This window comes from Armigeres subalbatus, unplaced genomic scaffold, assembly GCF_024139115.2.
Source record: "Armigeres subalbatus isolate Guangzhou_Male unplaced genomic scaffold, GZ_Asu_2 Contig515, whole genome shotgun sequence".
NCBI lineage: Eukaryota > Metazoa > Arthropoda > Insecta > Diptera > Culicidae > Armigeres > Armigeres subalbatus.
The window spans coordinates 164,711-186,537 of NW_026943277.1; the positions used below are offsets into that span (position 1 = coordinate 164,711).

General features: G+C 37.3%; 1 protein-coding gene across 1 annotated transcript in view; it reads left to right on the top strand.

The window, feature by feature from the left end:
* Window positions 1–1,091: 1,091 nt before the first annotated feature.
* The window catches only part of LOC134204331 (calcyphosin-like protein), a 41,501-nt gene continuing 20,765 nt past the window's right edge, over window positions 1,092–21,827 (top strand). The window contains exon 1 of the mRNA XM_062679161.1: window positions 1,092–1,099. The gene's annotated coding sequence lies outside the window, so the exon portion shown is untranslated. The remainder of the gene's footprint in view (window positions 1,100–21,827) is intronic.

The window sequence follows — 21,827 nt, forward strand, 5'->3', positions numbered from 1 at the left end:
CATTTGATTTTTTACAGACCATTGAAACTAGTATCCCATCTGAACTATAGATATGGAATATTAGATGAGCGAAGATAAATCCACTGTCTCAAAACGAACTGTCAAACGTGTCTCCAAACGAGCATGACGTCACGATTTCAATGGAAACGTTAAGGGCTGTGACGTCATATGCGCGTGTGCAGGGCAAAAAATCGACTCAGCCATGCTTTCGCTCATCTATAGATTCTACTATCTATAATCTAGACCATATCTCGCAGTATTGCATTAACGTGATTCATGCAAGTAATTTAATGAAATGAGAGGCCTGAGGCGGAAGAGATATACTAGGGATCCTATTTAAAGAGATGTGCGAATACTTTCCAGACGATTTACCAACTGGTACTTTGTAAACAATTGCTGCCAGCACTTGCCGTAGGGCAAAATGTTGGAGCTCGAACATGATTTTGCGTATAATGGCATTTCAGATTTCGTTATCTAACGTCCAACAGAGCATTATCACTAAAAATAAAGTGCAATACAAATGAACAAAGTACCATTCATAAACTAGACTAATTCAACCCAATGAAAAACAAATTGTTCATTCGACCATTTTCGTAAAATCTTTTCATTACAATCACAATACCCAATCCGCAATATCGATGTTCATTTGTCAGATTCTGACAGCTATCAATGCTCGATTGGCTCAAGATGGCCGCTTTCGCATATCTCTGAATGTAGGATCCTAAGATATACCATCCAAGAAGGAAAAAACAGATACATCCAGCTACTTTTGTTGTTGCTGTTGAAGTGTTCCGGCGTGCTTGCTAGCCGCTAACTCGATACTTACTCACGTGTACCGCGAACCACCTTGTCTGAGGAAACTTGTTCTCATTCGCGATCTACCCTTCGTCGTTCGGTCCGTTTCCCTATGTCTTTTGTAAACGCGTCACATTTAGCTGGAGTACAGTTTCTTCGGAGTGTTTGAACGGTGTCAATTAGTGCCATTTGAAGCCACAGGTGTTCGTTTCTGCTGTTGGTGGTGATAATTTGAAAACCGATCATTCGTTTCTCTGAACCAGAAGGGAGCCGACCAATTTTTCATCTGTGGGCGTACCATTGTGTAAATATTTTAGCATTACTCTGAAACTAGTTTTATTAAGTAGGGAATTTCTCATCTCTGCTCGTTGCAAGTCATCAGTTCATCTAAATATCAACTAAGTAGTCGGAAGCAGAGCTTGTTTAAACATCTGGTGCAAATTTGGTTTTCAGATCTTTTTGAAGACTGGACTTTTTAGTTGGGATCGCCGTATGCCGATTTTACTACTGGCAAACCTTTACCTAGTTTGTCTGGACTCAATCCTAGTCAACGCGGCGCCATTCGTACTTTTGAGTAGAAAAAAACATTGTGCTAATTCCTTGAGTTGGGTTCATATGTGTACGATTTACCTTAAATATTATTCAATAAGAAACAAATGCCTTTTCCTAACTTATTTCTCAACAGAATGTCTAAATCTAAAGTTTTGTAACTAGCACGCTATCGTTGATCAATAAAATTACGATTACTTCTGTTCGAACAAGTCAAGTGATCTTTTGAAATTGGATGCCTCGACACAGAAAGAGTGGATCTTGAACAAAAGATATCGAGTGTAAGGCTCTCAAGTAAATTGAAATTCTTTGCAGATTTGAGAGATCAAGAAAACCACCTACATCGACATAGAAAGAATCAGTTGTACTAAAACCTGTATGAATAAATATAAAAGGAAATTTAAATTAATTGGTTTTTTAACAATCTCTAAGAATCAAGGTTAAGAAATCAAGCCAATTTATTTCTCTTATAAATAAAAAATCGGTATGTTACCAAGCCTAGTTTATAATAAATGCGAAATGAATCACGGTATGGTATGACTCAATTGCTTTTCAGCATCGTTCTGTAAGCGAAAAATAGTGATTGTGAATGGAGATTTTTATATTCCATTTTCAGATTTTGTCCGATGAGTAGTTCGAACTACGTCTGAGATTTGCTCCACTGGGCACTGATCTTGCAACAAAGATAATTTTGTTCCTTAATCAACTGCAAATGATGCTCGACGGCTATAAATAATGGTCATAAACTAAACCTAATCCATTTATTGGTTCCAAAACCAAACGAATGTGATCGTTAATTAAACTGAACAATAATCAGATCAAAGTTCTAGAGTCTACTGAAGACGTAAGTTTTTCAAGGTTTTTCCATCATGGCAAACGCATATAAGATTCATACTAACAGCAGCGATTCGGTTCGGTTGATGGAGCAATTTTTTATTTCGCGCTTGGCCGACTCTAGCCTTTGTATTGTTATTACGGGCTGTGAATCAACATCGTACGAAGATTCAGTGCGGTAGGAAGTATTAGTCGAAGATCATGTTTGTAGAATAGTACGCAGCACAGAATAATCAATCGCTGAATAAGGTTTGGCTAGAAGTATCTTAATTAGGCGCTATGCGCCGCCTTCGACGATTTTACTCGCGCCGTCGCCTACGATTTTCATAATTTTAGCACGCCGACGACTAATTTCATATAATTAAACATTATTTTTCAATCAAGTCAAGAATCCAACAATTTTATTCAAGTATTTTCAACACGGTTTTAATAAATCTCCTGAATAAAAAAGTGTTTTTGTTGTAACACTAGTCGTAAATTCGAAATAGCTGTTAAACTTCCGGGACCCGCATGATACTGGATCACTTACGGAGTCCCGTCACTCTGTGACTTGAAGTGTGCTTTTCGAAGGCGTTGTACTTTTACAACGGTACAACGTTGGGTCAGCAGGGCGGTGTGGTGACATACATCAGTGTTATCAATCAACATCCAATATTGCGAAAATTTAATTGTGTCTTGAAATTGTTTAGTAATTTATTGGAAATGTGTCCAGAGATTCTTCAAATGTTTCTCCAAAACTTCACAATTCTGGAATATACGAAGAAGTATGATGTGATGATGAAACGACTTTAACCTCGATATTTTGGGTGTTTTTCTTGGAATGCAGTCTGAATTCTAGAGTCTATTTTGACTACTAATATCTAAGTTTTACTAATGTCCAGAGCACAGTAAAACAAAGCCAATTACTTTGGAATTAGGTTAGTATGCTAATAAAAACACCCAAAACATCGAGATTACATCGATTGATTCCAGTAAACCACATATCGTATCAAAAAGCAAATAAAGTAGCAATCCATCAAAAATCTAAATCGCACTGCACATCAAACTTTGTCATATTATTGTCAAAAAATATTGTATTAGATGCATCGTATAAGATAATTTTAACCATAGTGATAATCAGTCGTAATTGTTTTAATAAAATTCATATTGACTTATTTTCCTTCCAATATCTATATCAGTGCAAATGAATGGCTATGCAAATCGTAATACAATCGAAACCACTTCAGTCGAAAGAGTTTCAAGCCGTTGTAAAGATATAAACAATTATTGTATAATTCATTGTTGGACAAAATCCGATTCACTTCAAGATGTACAGTATTGTGCGTGGTAGAGTATCCGCCTGCAGGTCCAAAATCGCATGGCAGAGGTACTCAATTTTTTTAATATTTTAATTTTATCGTAATACTGTTCGCATAATGCGAAAAATCGTGAAATAAAACACGTATTACCTATATCGCCTCTACTTTGTTATCTATATAGCCAACCTGTGCATTATATACGATTAAATTGGTTTTATATAATAACCTATATCAGAGTTATAATTAAAAATGTTGACTGGTCATCACATCATACTTCTTCGGATATTCTTAGGAATATTCATCCTGGTTTTTCAAAACTATTTCCAGAAATTCTTTTGGTGAATCCTCGAGACATTTTGTTTATACCTTACATAATTCTTAACAAATATCTTAAAGAACTCACGCGGATAGAAATCTAAAACTTCTTCAGATATTTCTTAGAAATTCCTCCTGTAACTATTTCCAAATATTTGATCATTTTCAGAAATTTCTTTTAAAGAATCACTGATAGAATCCAGAATTAGGTTGAAAATTCCGTCAGAATTTCTTCTAGACTCTTTCAGGAATTCCACGGCTTCATACGAATTCTTTCGCATTACTTTTGAAAAAACTTTCAGAATTCTCTCAGGATTAATTCCTTATTTCTCAAGAAATTCTTTAAGAATTCTCCAAGATTTCCTCCTTTAGGAATACTTTGTTCTTTAAGATACTTTCAGATATTCTTCTTAGCACGAAATCCTTGGTACTTCCTTAAGAATATTCAACCGAATTCAATTTTAAACATTCTCAAATTTTTTCATGAATTGCTTTGGGGTTTTCATCAAAAATTTATTCAGGAATCCTTCGCAAATTCTTCAGAAATTATTCTAGAAATTTCTTGGAAATTTCTACAGATCTTTCAAAAATTCAAATAAGCAATTCTATGAATCCCTTCAGGATTTTTAGTAATTCCTTTAGAAAACCGTTCAAATTCTTTATAAAATCTTCCAAAATTTATTTGAGAGTTTCTTTGGAAATTCCTCCCGAAATTTCTGCGAAAATTCCTTCTGGATTCCCTAAGTTTTGTTTAGCATCTCTCTTAAAATTCTTTGCGAATTTCTTTATAAATCTCCAGGATTCTAGAAATTTTCAAAGACTCATTTAAAATCCTTTGAGGATTTATTCAGAAACTCCTTTTAGGATTTTTCGAAATTCCTCTATAAATTTCATCGGATATATTTTGGGAATTCTTTCGTAAATTTGTTAAGAACACCTATAGAAATTGTTTTATGAATTCCTTTGAAATTCATTTAGGAATTATTTCTGATTTTTATTAGATTCTCCGCAAATTTCCAAAACTCTTTCGAATTGCTTGAGGAACTCAGATAATTTCATTTGGCAGTTCTTTTAAATTACTAAAGAAGTTCCTCCAGGTATTCGTTTGAAATTTCTCCAGTATTTTTTTAACTCTAGAATGAAATTCAGTAGTTCTGATTTTTTTCGAAATCTTTCTCAGCAATTCTTTAGACTTTCCATGAAATTATTTCCGAACTACCAGTAATTCCTCAGGAGCTCTTTTTTTTTAATAATTCCTTCAATTTTTTTCGAATTCGTTTTCGAATTTATTTGAATATTCCTTCGAAAATTTCTTCAGATATTACATTGAAAATTCCTCAGGAAGTTTTCTTAATTAAATTTCTTCTGAATTCTCTTTGAAATCCTTGAAATATTTTTTTTTTTGCTCAAGGCTACTGAAGATCTTTCTAAACATATTGTGGAGAAATTTAGAAAAAAATCTTGGAATTTACTAAAACCCTCAGGTTGTTCTCATAATCAACCTTCGCTCAAATAGTTCGCTCTATATTGATGAAAAATAAAAGAACGCTATACGAAAATGCTCTTTGAAAGTCTATTTTCTATTGTTTCGTTGACTTAATGAAAAAATCATTTTATGTTAACTATAATACCGCTAGCCGCAGAAGTCGAGCACATCTGTATATGGCGTCCATATACAGATGCTCACTTCTGAGTAGCAAAAATATATGAGTAACACTACGAGCAGTCAATCAAGCTCAAGCTCAAAATCATTTTTATGTTAACTATGAGTCCAACGAATTTTGAATTAGATAATCAACTCAGTTAGAGGTTCAACAATTCGACTTATCAGTCCACTCATTCTTCTAATTCATTTTGTCGGTCAACTGTCAGATTCCATCAAATTACGTAATAGTAACATTGTTGAATTCAAGCTGTTTATTAAAATTAGCTAATCTATGAATGACCAACTTATTCAGGTGACTTTTAATGATCAACTATTTCAACTTTATCATTTGCCGAAAACCTCATTAATAAAGACAATAAAAAACTTTATCATTTATTTGGTAAGCATTCTAATTTGAACAGTTAATCAATTCTAGTTGACTGGAGTAGGGGTCAAAAGATAACATTGAGCAAAGTAGGCGTGGCCTCTCAATTTTAATAAAATCATCTTCTTCTTCTTATTGGCATTACATCCCCACACTGGGACAGAGCCGCCTCGCAGATTAGTGTTCATTAAGCACTTCCAGTTATTAACTGCGAGGTTTCTAAGCCAGGTAACCATTTCTGCATTCGTATATCATGAGGCTAGCACAGTGATACTTTTGTGCCCAGGGAAGTCGAAACAATTTCAATCCGAGACCTAGACTGGCACGAGGAATCGAACCCAGCCACCCTCAGCATGGTCTTGCTTTGTAGCCGCATCTTACCGCACGGCTAAGGATTGCCCCATCATATTCATATATTCATAAAATCATATTACAATGCAAATAATATCAGTTCAGATAAGACTTGACCTTTGAAATTGATCCAGGATCAAACTCCGGGGTCAAAAAGTGGACCAGGAGGTGTTTCGAAAAGTCTACGTTAGTCTACGATGGGTAACGAAGTCTACCAAAAGCCTACGTAGACTTTTTTTGGAAAATGGGAAAGTTTACTTGTTTGATTTTTTAGTTTCTCCGGATTTTTTTTTTTGCAAGACTTTACCGAAATAATCTCTTGAATTTTCCCAAAAAATTAATGAATTTTACTTAAGTAATAGTCTAACTACGGCTTAAAACTATTTCACCGGAAACTCTTCTATGTTGAGCGGAAATTCTCCAATTCTAAAATAAATTCTAAATTTTACAAAATTTCCTGTTTAGATTTTTTGCAGAATATACTAGAATGTCTTTTGATTCTTGGCAGGAACTTCTTTGAAAGCCTAAGTGATTCACGGAAATTATGTCGTACTTCAACGGAAAATTCTGTGGAATTTACAAGATATTCATTGAAACTTGTCAGCGGAGTTTTCCGGAAATTCACGAGAAACCCTTCAAATTTCCACTGCGAAGGGAAACTTTTCTTAATTTCGAAATTCTTCGGAATTTTCGAGAATTTTTGGACATACAAGCGAAATCCTTCGAAATTTAATGGGAAATTCTTCTTAAATTTCATGCGATTTCGTCAGGATTTCTAATGCAAAAATTTGGAACTATCGATGGAAAATCTTTTGGATTTTCTAAAAATCTTGACTTCCACGAAAAATATTTGAATTTCCACAAACAACTCTTTTTGCAATTTTGTGAAAAGACTTATTAAAATTTATAAGAATTTTTAGAAATTCATCAAAATTTCAACTGAAAATTCTCCATATATCCACGAAAATTACCGGAATATGCTGTACAATTTATGGACATATTTATATATTCCTCAGGAAATTGTTCCAAATTTGAAAAACAAATTAAAAATATCGTGAAAACGGAAATATTTCCGGGAATATTTACTCCGAATGTTAAAAGGAAAACTTTTGGATTAGAAGGAAATTCTTGTGATTTCAAGAATGATTATTCAACGGGACATTGCATGGAATTTTCCAGAAAAGCATCGAAATTTTCACGGAGAGTTCTTTGATATTACCGGAAACTTAACAATCGAAACTCTACGAAATTTTTACGAAAACTTATCGAATTCCAACCCGAAAATTTTCGAAATTCTGAAAATGCTTCTTATTTCTACAAATTTGAACCGGCGTGTAGAATAGACAGAGTGACAGATTTTAAGCAGTGGCGCGCCGATGCAACGGTGTTGGTGGCGGCGCACCTCTCGAAGAAATCGAGTTCAACAGGAATTAAATTAGTTGGTTTTGAGATTTGGGTTCGAAGCTGTAGACAAAGGATTAAATATGATTTAATTTAAAATTGATTTTTGTTTTGTTGGATTTTGTTCAGTTTGATTTTGTTATCTTAAAATTAAATTTTACTGTAATGTTTACATACTGGAATAGATTTGAATGGCTGAATGCTTATAACGTGGTTGCCAACAAACAACGACAAGCTACAAATAAGCATCTAGGTTGAATTATTGTTTATTTGTGATCTTTGTAGCTCAATAAATGGATGCTGAATAATTTGCTAGACAGATTTCATTTCAGCATTTAATCTAACTAATATTCGACATGGCTTATATTTGTTTACTTTTATTTGAAGTCGAACTTACGTTTTCGTTTTATCACATTTCAGCACATTGGGAAGTTTAACAATGTACTGAACTGATGATTTTAAAGTTCTCTGTTCATTATGATGTGATGCTCTGAAAGGTGGTCGAATTGAGTTTGAATAGTAGAGTTAATAAGCAGGCATTAGATATCCTTCTTAACCTTTGTCCTTCTTAACCATTGGATTTCAAATTTATCTGATCTATCGCATAGTGGGAAAAAACATGCTTTTCAGTTTGAGAGAAATCTGGGTTCTAGATCTGGGAAATTTGATTTATAGAAAAATAATGATTTATTTTCAAGACATGCTTTTTATTTTCATGATTTATTAAACTGTCGGAGATTATAACGAACAAAACTGCTGGAGCAATAAAAAAATCATGCATTCATCAGAACTAAATTTACTAAAAGCCAGACATAACGCCGTTGAATAACATCGGAAATGATTGAATCTTTGATGTGTGGAATCCCAATATTATCGCATGTATGTTGATCTTTATTGCGCGAAATAATTTAAATTATCTTAGCATTTGACAATCATATCGCAACCGATTATCAATGGATTCTGAGGAAGGCCGAATATACATTGATTTTATTTTCATAAATTCATAAATAGCATTGGGGACGGATTTTATTTTATCGTTTATCGACATTATTTTTACGTATTTTTCCTAGTGTGCGATGGTTATGACTGGTTGAACAATGTTTGAAATAAAAATTGTATAGTTATTAACAAACTGTAGTTTGACAGATCGACTTATTGAAGAGTCAATTATGATTCATATTCACAATAAGATTATTTATGTTATGCATTGAGTGAGCCATATCTAACTCAAGGATGGCGCGGATGACAACGTTACCGGCGGATGATCAAATGACAGCAGTTCGAGACCCGATTTAGGAAAATTTTAAAATGATTATATGAAAATAAATTGCTTCAAAATACGTTCATTGAAGATCTTACTGATGTTACCTTCTATGCGTTATTATTTTCAAGGAATTCACATGTAGCTGAATTGAGGCTTAGTAAAATGCTTATTAAGGTTTAACGAATCAGTTAATAAAGTTGTTTTTTCAAAATGAGATGATGTGGTTATATACTTCCCAAAATTGTATTGAACAAAGCTTGAACAGTTGTAATAAAATAGTACAGACATAATTCAACACAGCGCTGAATTAAATCATCACACTGATGTTAGTTCAACTAGTGAATATTTGTTGGGTGATTCCCATATTTTCCAATCGCATGATATTTTGTGAAATTTATAAAAGTCTCGTATACTTCTAGGGGGGTAGTTTCGGAAAAGTCTACGAAAGTCCCGAAAACTTTTTTCTCCCTGAAATGGAACTTTTAGTTGGAAAACCATCGATTATTTACTACGAACCCTATTAAATGGATTCCTGATTTTCTTCAATCATCTTATAAAATGGGGAATCAATTATTACAGAATTATAGTCCTCTTATTTAGGAGACTCAAGCATCAAAGAGTATAACAAAGCCGAACTCGATAAATTTATGTAATCCTTTGAAAATAGCTAAGAAAGGATGGAATTATGCATCACATCGTAATCCTTGCACTACCAAATTATTTCCGAACACATGCCAAAATTGAATCTTGTTATGTGAATGAAAATTACAAAATAAAATCATAGAATCATAATCATGAAATTATCCAAAAAGAACTTTTAGAATTTTATTTTATTAAAATAAAAATTCTGAAACTGAATTCCGTCTGAAAACGGCATTGTAAAAGCAACAATTTATATATTCAAGTATAACACAATTCCTCCATGGGCCGGAAAACATAGATAACAATTTCGCTGATCCAATGTCCTCAGGCACTATATATACTTCGCTTTTTGTTGCGATAAGCTTAAACCCTAACACTATTGAGATCCTGCCATCTAGCGTTGACTAGACTTCACCCTGACTAGTGCCTTCATCGTCAGTTCCTTACGCTATTTACGACCACTTTTCGACATTGGGCATGGTAAAGCAAATCGAAAGCAAGCTAATCAGCAATCTATTTACATCCTCCTGTGTAGAACAAAAGTTCAGCGCTTACTTGGGGATGGTGGTAAATACCTTATAATATTATTCGATATATTTTGTCATTGTGCTTTTATCAAAATTCGCATATAAAGACATAAAAAATATTATTGATTTTTCCTTTGAAAGCGTAAATGAATTAAAAGAAAATTATTAAGCTCTTTCAATGAGATATCTTCGTCTGTCATATTCCATTAATTCCACCACGATACTGTATGTGCCTTGACTTTCCTGTCATTATTATTGAAAGAGATTCAGGAGAATTTTTTGGTTTTAAACTAAAAGAACACTGGATTTTGATCAGAAATTTTAACCGACGTATTTATAACCGTCTAGTGCTTTAACAAAGCGGATCATATCAGCTGGGCGGCATTCCCCGTTAAAAAAGCCCAATGTAGTAAAGAACAAACATACCCTTAAGCTTTTTGATGTTTCACCAATATATTTTATTTGTTATTATTGACTAACGAGACTTTCAGCCCATGTCTGGCTGGTATCGAAATTTTTCAATATAAACCTTTTTAACGAGCAGAGGAAAATTCCACTAGCTACGTTTCACAATGATCTCCTTTTCAAAACAACATCCCAACAAACATTGCAAGTGGTTAAAATGTTTATTCAGCCGAAAATAGTCATCTTCAGCTGGAAAACTAAGCTTATTCAGTCAAAATGTCTCTGTGTTAAGAATGGGCCTGTGAAACGACGCAATTAGTTTTTTTAAATTTAAAAAACATTTTGATTTTCAATATCTATTTAAAAGGTTTTCAATTATTAAACTTGTGAACCCCAAAAAACGAATTAAAAGGTTTTTGTACATTTAATTCTTCGGCAGATATCTCACTGTTCGACAGCTTGGCCATTAGTGAAAACCAGTTAGGGCTATTCAATACGTGAAAATATTAAAGTTTTTCGATAATTTAAAATAGTTCCCATCTTATACTCATGAAGTTTTGAATTCAAGCTTAGTTTTTATAATAGATTCAAGATATATATATAATCTAGATACCCAAATTGAACAACAGAATAATCCTTAATCCATCCCTTTCAAGAACTTAGACTAAGGTTGATTTCGGAACTTTTTTAACTAATTTTATTTTGCTAATTATCTAATACATCATTCATCTCTTATACTAGGTGTTCCGTGTTTTCCTAACTTCATCATCTTATTTGCTATGTTACATTTTGTTATTGTTAATACATTTCAATTGCCTCAACTGAACCATATAGAATTACAATGTTTTCACAAACTTAACCTAATTTATACTAAGATTACAAGGAATCAATCGTTGCAATAGAAGATTGCAACGATTTTTTCTAAAATAGGAAATTATTTTGTTGGACATTTGTTGCAATGTCTCAAAATTAGAAATTCTATGAAGTTCATTGGTCACACCACAGAGCAACTTTAGAATCATTTTCAAAATTTTATTTTTGAATCCTCTGAAGTGCCTTCTTTCTGTATTGCACAACTAGTCCATATTGGCATAGCACACAACATGGCGGTCTGAAAATTTGTTTATAAATCAAAGTTTGTTCTTAAAACAAATTTTCTGTTTATAAGTGGCCATTAATATATTGTTACATTTGGCTTGAAGGCCTCAATGTGATTTTAAAGTTAATTTTGGTCCGAAGTCCCAAATATTTGGTTTCGTTTGACCATTAATTGGAATCCCATTCATAGTGACAATATGTCTGCTAGAAGGTTTCAAATAGAAGCTCTCTCTTATGTGGGAAAATTATAAGCTGAGTTTTGAAGCATTCGGGAAATTTTCCATTTCACAAGTAAGTGGAGAAAATATCCAAACTTTTGCAATCTACTACAAATGACTCGAAGGCTTCGCCCTTTGGCTGAAAGGCCGTTCATCTGCAAACAAAGATTTTGACACTTTGGTGGTAAATCAGGTAGGTCAAGTAAAAATGTTATACAAGATGGGCTAGTATGCTGCCTTGGGGACACCAGCTCTTACAGGTAATCTATCAGATTTAGAATTCTGATAGTTTACCTGCAGTGAGCATCTGATAAATAATGTTGGATCAGTTTAATAATGTACAGAGAAAATTAAAACTCATCAATTTTACAATCAAACCTTCATGCCAAAAACTAACATACTTTCTCTATATCAAGAAGAGCAACTCAGTCGAATATCCTTCATATTTGTTGAGTCTAATTAAATTCGTAACTTTAATAATATAACAATTTATTACAATAATAACAATTCTTTGAGTAAATTTGATACCAACCTGAACAGCTTCACTTTTGGTATTTGCTTTGAACATTGCATCAATCTGGATGCAATTGTTCATTAGAAAAACAAAGTCGGAAGCAGACATCCTACCTGAGTCGTCAGAATGAACGTTATTTTCCGTTTAAGAATGGGTAAGAAAATCATTCATCGTCGGGAAATTTTAGAAATGAAATTTTGCCTGCATGGAGCGATGCTTGCATAAGTAGGCATGTTAGAAAATTAGAATTCGACGAATTGTTCGTTACCCGGTAAAGAGGTAGGGCAAAATTTTTCGTTGATGTGGTGGGTATGAATTGCTCGACCTTCAAGTGATAGCGGATTTGAGCGTTTGAAATATTTTACCGTCAAATCTGGGATCATAATAGAAATTCCTTCATCAGTTTTTATATATACTGAAATTCAAAACTTTTTTGCGTTAAGGGCATTTCGAGTGGATTTATGATTGCCCCACAATTGGTACATTTAAATTTATTGAATCTTCACTTACAGGACGGCGTCCTTGCCGTGAGAGGTTCACAAAAATCATGTAGTTAGCATCATGTGCAATGTTTAGTTCCGTGACTCACCTTTGGCACTTACGGCACTGGGTGGGGTTTGGAAATTTCCCCAGGCCTGTGGAAATGTTATGTAACACGGACATGGGACATAATGCAAACCTTTTCCAATTTTTTCATATTATTTAGTTCACTTTTGTCAAGTGAACTAAATATTTTTGAAAATACCCTCTAGGAATGTCCAGAGCGAAAGTACTTTCACCTTAATTCTTGGACTGGTAATTGGACAGTAATTGAGAAATTTCAATTTAATCTCATCCAGTGATTTATCATTACTGGGAGACCTTTCAAGACGACTTTGAACAACTCAGTTTTGTCGTCGTATGTGAAAAATATACCACTTCTCAGTTAAATCTAGAAGACGTTTGGATCGTCAAAGGATCCCGGAAAACGCGACAGTCACCTTCCTGGCAATCTGAGAAAACCTTTTCCCTGAAGGTTACTAAAATCTCATTCCTGAAGCCAGAAAACTCGGCAACGATACCATTGGCGAATCCTTTTCTTTTTCACATGGATCGAACCAGGTAGGTGAGTTCGATTTGCTCAATTTCATCATGAATCAAATCGAAAATCAGTTCAATAGGAGAAGAATTATTTTAAATGTTAGATTTAGAAGGAATATCTAAGTCTCCAGCTTCCTATATATTTTCCGCGCTTTAGCAGGACGGTCTTAGTTTCTTAGTTTCTGAGAATTCATAGACTCAAAAGCTATTTTTATTAATGCTCATTGCTGAGCGTGGAGATGTTACTTTCTAGAGGTTTTTCCCAGAGAGTCTGCAGGATTACCACCGCTTGTCGGAATTTACTTCCAACCTGGTCGAAAACGTAAAACGTTGGACCAGTTGAAATCCTATCATAAGACAGTATATTTATATTCCATTCCTCCACGATTGTTTTTTGAATACGTTTCGACCTCAACTGTGGTAGTATCCAGTATATCGTACTTCAAGAGTTATGCTAAGTAAAAATACGTATATGTAAAAGTTACATCGTGTTGGAGTTAAATAAAATAGTACTAAACTCGTCTTGTGTTATGACAGGTGAAGACATTCCACTAAAAAGCTTAATAATTTTCGAAATTATCAAATAAGGAAAACTAAATCATTCATATCAAAAATCAAGTTCAATTTAATTCGGCGTAAAACTTAAATTTTTAAAATTCTACAATTCAAGCTCTATCTGGTAAAGGGCGAATGTCGAAGAGTTCTCTTCTCGACCCCTATTTTTAATAAAAGTGACAAGCAGAGGATTTCTCGCGGTTTATCACCTCAGAATGCAAGTTTTCATTGTTTTCTTTCGCTCTGAGGAAAAACCGTAACGAAATCATCTGCTTGTCACTAATTAAAGAGGGAAGTCGGCGAAAATCTCTCTTCACATTATTCACAGATAGAGCAGATATCATATTAGTTCCGCCATTAAAAATCCAAAACAATTTCTTTTAATATTCATGCATGATTCTATTCCTCATTACCAAATTATTTTAATATGTAGTTTATAGTGGTCGTGTCTTTCATAAACCTTCTGTTTTTTAATCTTAAAATTTGACCTTGAATTTTTTATATTTTTATTACTGCATACTTTATAGGTAATTTAGATTGAAGAGCATTTTGGTTCTTTTCACATACATCTCATTCAGCTGGTGGGCTGCAAACTGGGAGAAAGAGCAAACCAGAAATAAAAATTGAGTTTTCCACAACACATAGGCAAGCTCAATGCAAAATCCAGTTTCCTTGTGTTCACCGGTATAAACAAATCCCGTATCGCCCAGCGTTGGTACTTCTGTTAGCTTCATTCGATGAAATGTGGGTAAATACGTAGCTAGCCATTAATCAAAAGGAGGTCGTTTGGGCATTCGCCGGTAAAGATTTCCTTCAAGCAGAAGCTTTTTCGCAAACAATCAAAACAAATGCCTATACTGCATGACCGGAAGCTGCCGTGTCGGGAGAGCGAGCTTGAGTGTCAAAAATTCATTATTAATTCAACGGTTGACACTTTTCTCTCTCTGATACTAATTTGATAACGCCAAATTTGCTCGGTTCGTCAGCGGTCGGTGGCTTCTATTATTCAGCATAACATTTATGGGTGAGGAATTTGGGACGATCGATCGATTGATTGACCCACGTTGGGAGCTCGTGTAGGGAGATTCTAGCTCATGATTGAGAATTCCAATTTATTGCATGGGCTAGACAACGTGTTAGAAAACAGTAACACATGTTTGTTGCCAAACATTGTTCACAATTCAAGTAATATAATTCTTTTTCATAAAGAGTGCAATCAATTTAACGAATTGTTTAGATACTTCAGCTGCCATGACGTGGAACGACGTTAAGTGACTACACTATGTAGATTTTATCACCTCGTCAGAAGCCTACGCACGGTCCTTGTTCGCACTATCCAAAGGTATCAACTCATTAATATTTAGCTAACCTCTCAGCTCGTTCTCTTATACTCTTTCCTCTGCTGGGTTTTCCTCTTCTGAATCATTCCCTCTCATCTACTAAGTACATATCACCTACATAATCAGGGTTCTCAAACGACTAGGAAGACAATTTTTGTCAAAATGATGTATAAACCGGTTATTATAAATTGCAAGGATAGTGTCAGGTCAAAATACTTTCCCAACACATGAACAAATATTTAAATAATAACTTCTTGATGAACTTAATAAAGTCATTCCGATATTCATTATATATAATTTGCAATTTTACCTTGTTTTTCTTTCTTTGTCAAATAATCGATTTAGAAACTATCACTGATTCGGTTATAAAGAATCCAAACCTTCAGACTAATATACATGTTTGGAACTGCACATTGCGCTAGATGAAATTGATCCATATGAATGTTTTTAAATCTGTAGTTTTGGCTCTATCGGACAATGATATCAGGTTTAATGAAAAAATATCCATATGTCCGAATATATTAATATATATGGCAAGCTAATACAAGATACAGTACCAGCATGCATTGGTGCTAACTAAACCTATAGAATTATATTTAAAGGAATGTCTTCATCTTTTTTTATCCTGAATTTGCAAACCTATTACTCATGGAACTTTCTTATTGTAGTTGTGGCTTCAACTGACTGTATTCTAGATGTCTTCTACAGCGGTTAATTAAAACCTGTGCCAAAAAGCATAAATTGTGTCCATAGATTCCATCACATTATGTGTTTATGCATACCATCCCATTATTCGCCACAATATGGGGAATATAGTGAACCTGGAATTCTATTGACAATTACGAGTTACAATGACATTTAATCGAATCAGCTTCTCCACCGCACAATCTAACCCCGCATTACAGAGCCATGTAATTTTGAGTCAAATTGCATAAGTGTAGGGAACCTCTGCTACGTTTCCTCCATAAGTAGTTTCTAAACCAAGGCGCTCTTTTCGTGTTCAAACCATTCGCTAACACTCGCTCTCGTCGCCAGGATCAGTTAGTGTTGTGCCTTAGTCGAGAAGCAAATCCGTCGAATTTCGTTTAGATTCCAATTTTCCTAGCTTCCCTGTCTCTTAACTTGGTGTATTTACATCCGACCAGAACGGAATATGAGTGAAAAAGAAGCGTGGTTTAAAAATTCTTCAACTGGAGACTTCAAGTGAAAGTGCTTCCTTAGTAAAACCAATTGCCCATTGTCGCACTTAACTACCTCAATCTACAAGAAGGAATTCAGCACATTTTTACTCACATTACGACCTAAACTATCGGATATCTCTTTATATTTCAAAATGAGACCATAATAGGTTCAACCATAGAATCACACTGAAGGTAAATCTTTCCATTTAGGTATGCTAAAAGAGTGCTTGACCAATCGATGTGATCAACGATTCTCGTTCAGAAACACATCGCGGGGCAGTGCCGACACTACTCAGGGTCCGCATTAAAATTAATTCTCCCAAATACCGTGCAGTGAAGCGCCTTGAATGTTGCTCTATGCTGAGAAGTACCATGGGTGGGGTTAAAGAATCGAGGTCAGCAAATAATAGTTACAATCGCAATGGCAGTAAGACTGCATTCCGCATATCTACTGATAGGACGACAGCTATTAGGCAAATGAAAAATTCACCTTCAAGTTCTGTTTAACTATCTGCCTCGTAAAGTGCTAACGAGTTGTAGCAAAATTATATCTTCGAGTTTTGGGTCTGTGCCGGAGTGGAAGCATACCGAGAACACCAGTCGTTACCCTATGAAGAAAAAAAGATTAATACCATGACTTTGTGAAAATGTGAAAAAAGCTGCGTGCAATTTTGGCATTTTGTTACATGCTCGTGCAGAACCAATTGAAAGTTCAAACACCTATGAAAGCGATATCGATTCAAGCCCATCATTTATATTTGAATGAAAAGGAAAGTCTATTCGTGTCCTTCAATTAGGTGTCCAACTCTATCAGAATCATAGACCTAATTGGGACATTGCGGGTCAACGTTTCCAGTCTATTATTTGGCACGCTCAGATGGCACCTGTTCCTTTCAAGAAAACGAAAACGACTTGTGGGCGAGTAGTAGTCTTTCAACAAGCTGATGTTTGTCCTAATAATTAATCAGAGCTGATTGAAATACAGAAAGGTGGGCCTTGACCTGCTGCATATTGATAGTCGAAAGGTAAGGTGTTTCTTACTGCTGGAAAACAAAGTGTGTATGCATAGCCCTGGAATTTATTTAATTCTTGCGATTCTTGACCAGACGCCGGAGGATATCTGAAACAATAATGTGTACTAACGGATGTCTTGTTGTTAAAGGCGTTGGTGTTAAACTCTTCACAAGTTTACTGAAATAACAGGCCTGCTACTTTTTTAGCTTGTGAAGTTATTTATAGGATAAGGCATTAGATTATTCGTTATATCCGAGTTGTTTGGAAGCACGTGACGCCCAGTATTAAACTATTTTGTCCACTTTCCGTTGGTCGAAGTGGTGAATCAGCGCAATTACAGCGCGTGGATGTTTGTGGAGGAGCGTGGTACATTGTAGGTTAATGCCGCTAGAAATTTTCCTCACCAAAACGTTAGATCATTCGTCGAAATGTGAAAAGTCTTCTTAATCTGCGTCAATATTTAGACACAAGGATGATCGTGGTGAGACATAATGTCATTTTGCTTTTAGAGAGGCATAGCTGGAGCATTCTAGTCGTACAACTCGGAGCTGCTACTCCGTCATTGACTAGAATGATTTTATTGGATAGGATGTGCTAGTTACAAAGGATATTTTATATGAATACACTTTAGTAAGCGATGCGAGGATGAGAAATAGTTATAGCATTGAAAATATTCTCGCGCTCTCCCTATCGAACCAGGTGCTAACCTTAACACGACCAAACGCGCATTCTATTTATTTACAAAGCAGAAATTATGATTGATCGCGCACAAACATACCTTTCATTATGTTTTGCAGCTTAGGGGAGGGTATATGGCAAATACCACGGTTCATACAATTTTTTGAGAATTTATGAGCAGTTGTCCACGCTGGGAGAGGAAGAAATAAACTGACCAAAACCTGTCCACGGGTATATGGACATGAGTATAGAAAACTGGTCCATATGGTATATGAAAAACTCGTTATCTATTTTTTCTTCATTGGCTCTACATTAAGTCAGGGATTTTGCATTTATGTTAGGTTAGATAACTGAGTATTCTTGGTTAATTCGAGGCAAATGTTGCGTCAGGAGATAAAGGAATTCAAGGCTATTAAATTATAATTATGATGTTATTTTATTAGTAGATTTGCGTGAGCATTTTCTTTCAAAGACAAGAAAGGGCTGTTTAGTCGAATCCACTAGGAAAGTTGTTTGGCCGAATATTTATTTCATTTATTTAGTTAACATCTAAACAGATAACACTGAATCCACAATTTGACGCCACAATGCACGGTTCGAGGCCGAATCTCTCCATCCTCGAATACGCCCCACGCTCGCCAAGTCGTTTTGCACCTGGTCTGCCCATCTCGCTCGCTGCGCTCCACGCCGTCTCGTACCTGCCGGATCGGAGAGCGAACACCATCTTTGCAGGGTTGCTGTCCGGCATTCTTGCAACATCTCTGCCATCATGCCCTTCCGGCTTTAGCTACCTTCTGGATACTGGGTTCGCCGTAGAGCTGGGCGAGCTCATGGGTCATTCTTCGCCGCCACACCGTCTTCTGCACACCGCCAAAGATGGTCCTGCACCCGTCTCTCGAATACGCCGAGTGCTTGCAAGTCCTCCTCGAGCATTGTCTATGTTTCATGTCCGTAGAGGACAACCGGTCTTATAAGCGTCGTACGCGCACATTTGGTGCGGTGGCGAATCTTTACGACCGCAGTTTCTTCTGAAGCCCGTAGTAGGCCCGACTTCCACAGATGATGCGCCTTCGTATTTCGACTAACGTTGTTGTCAGCCGTTATGCAGGATCCGAGGTAGACGAATTCCTCGACCACCTCAGGTATCCCCTCTATCGTAACACTGCTTCCAGGCGGGCCCTGTCGCGCTCGCTTCCACCCACGGCATGTACTTTGTCTTTGACGCATTCACCACCAGTCCAACTTTTGTTGCTTCACGTTTCAGACGTGTACCTGCCACCTTCTACAAATGTTCGCCGACAATGTCCATGTCATCCGCAAACAAATAAATTGGCTGAATCTGTAGAAAATCGTACCCGGCTGTTACACCCGGCTCTCCGCATGACACCTTCTGGCGCAATGTTGAACAACAGGCACGAAGTCCATCACCTGACTTAGTCCGCGCGATTCGAACAGACTGGGTGTTCGTCCGAAATCTTCACACAGTTTTGCACACCATCCACCGTTGCTTTGATCGGTCTGGTAAGCTTCCCAGGGACTGTTCTTCCATAATTTTCCATAGCTCTACGCGGTCTATCTGTCGTATGCCGCCTTGAAATCAACTAACAGATGGTGCGTTGGGACCTGGTATTCACGGCATTTTGAAGGATTTGCCGTACAGTAAAGATCTGGTCCGTTGTCGAGCGGCCGTCAACGAACCGGCTTGATAACTTCCCACGAACTCGTTCCAATGGTGACAGACGACGGAAGATGATCTGGGATATCACTTTGTAGGCGGCATTAGGATGGTGATCGCTCGAAAGTTCTCACCTCAGTTTGTCGCCTTTCTTGAGATGGGGCATATAACCCCTTTCTTCCACTCCTCCGGTAGTTGTTCGGTTTCCCAGATTCTGACTATCAGTTTGTGCGAGCAAGTGGCCAGCTTTTCCGGGCTCATCTTGATGGGCTCACCAGCCATCCTTACCGACCTTTATTGGTCTTTAGCTGTTGAATGGCATCCTAAATTCCCTCAAGGTGGGCTGGTTGGCTTCATCGTCCGCTGAACTGACATAGTCGTCTCCTCCGGTGCCTTGACGTTCACTGCCTGTATCTGCGCCATTCAGATGTTCCTCGTGATGCTGCTTCCACCTTTCGATCACCACGTTCGTCCGTCAAGATGCTCCCATCCTTATCCGCACATTTCGTCTCGCGGCACGAAGCCTTTGCGGGATGCGTTGAGCTTCTGATAGAACTTGCGTGTATCTTGAAACAGCACAGCTGTTCCATCTCCTCACCTCGCTTCTTCCAGGCGGCGTTTCTTCTCCTGAAAAGGCGGGTCTGCTGTCTCCGCTTCCGTCTATAACGTTCCACGTTCTGCCGGGTACCTTGCTGCGGCACACCGCCCGCGCTGCGTCCTTCTCCTCCAATCTGTCTGCACTCTTCGTCGAACCAATCGTTCCGTCGACTTCGACCCATACCCGACGTTGTTCTCCGCTGCGTCGTTAATGGCTCTTTGATGTATTCACGCAGTCCTCAGGGGAGCCCCATCGAGCTCACCTCTCCGGCAACGCTGCCTCGAGATGCTGCGCGTATGCAGTGGCGACATCAGGTTGCTTCGGTCGCTCTGGTCGTACCCGGCGTCGTCGGTACCGAACATTGTTGATGACGGATAGTTTGGGCGCAGTTTAACCATCACCAGATGGTGGTCAGAGTCGATGTTAGCGCCGATATGTCCTGACGTCGATAATGTCGGAGAAGTGCCGCCCATCAATCAGAACGTGGTCGATTTGGGATTCTGTCTGCAGTGGTGATCTCAGGTGTACCGATACGGGAGGCTGTGTTGGAAGTACGTGCTGCGAATGGCCATATTCTTGGAGGCGGCGAAATCATGGTCGTAGGCCGTTTTCGTTCGTCAGCCGGTAGGCGCAACTTTCCAATGGTCGGTCTAAACTCCTCCTCTGGCCAACCTGAGCGTTCAAATATCCTATGATGATTTTGACGTCGTTCCAGCTGCGCGTAGAATGCGTCCTTATCATCATCAGTGCTTCCGGAGTGTGGGCTATGGACGTTGATTATGCTGAAGTTGAAGAACCGGCCTTTGATCCTCAACCTGCACATTCTTTCATTGATCGCCACCACCCGATCGCGCCTTTCATATCGCCCATCACTATGAAAGCTGTTCCCAGCTCGTGTGTGTTGATTAGTATGATGACCTCTAAACGTTCGCTCCATAGCATTGATCCCTTCTAACACACCTCCTGCAGCGCTACGATGCCGAATCCACGGTCGCAGCCATCGGCGAGTATGCGTGTGCTCCGATGAAGTTGAGAGATTTGCAGTTCCACGAACCGAGTTTCCAATCGCTGATCTCTTTTCGTCGCAGTAGTCTTCGCCGATAGTTCGTCCGTACTCTCTTGTTGATTGTTCGTTGCTTATGATTTTTAAAGGCTGGCTTGCAGGGCCTGACGCAAACCCCTAAATTTCCGGAGGATTATTCCTCCTAATTTCCGGTGGACCATGGTGCACAGTTTCATAGAGTCCCTCGCTGGCACTCGGACGATGATCAGCCGCCCTAACGGGAGAACAGACGCTGTTGTGAGCCGATCCTGACATGGAGAACAGACGCTCAATAAGATTTGCACCTCCGGAAGGAGCAAACCCCCCTTCTCAGCATACGACCATGTTCCCACCGGGGTTGGTTACCCGATCTTCCCTAAGGTTGCTCGTATCCCGGCGGAATATACCATTTGGCCGAAGGGT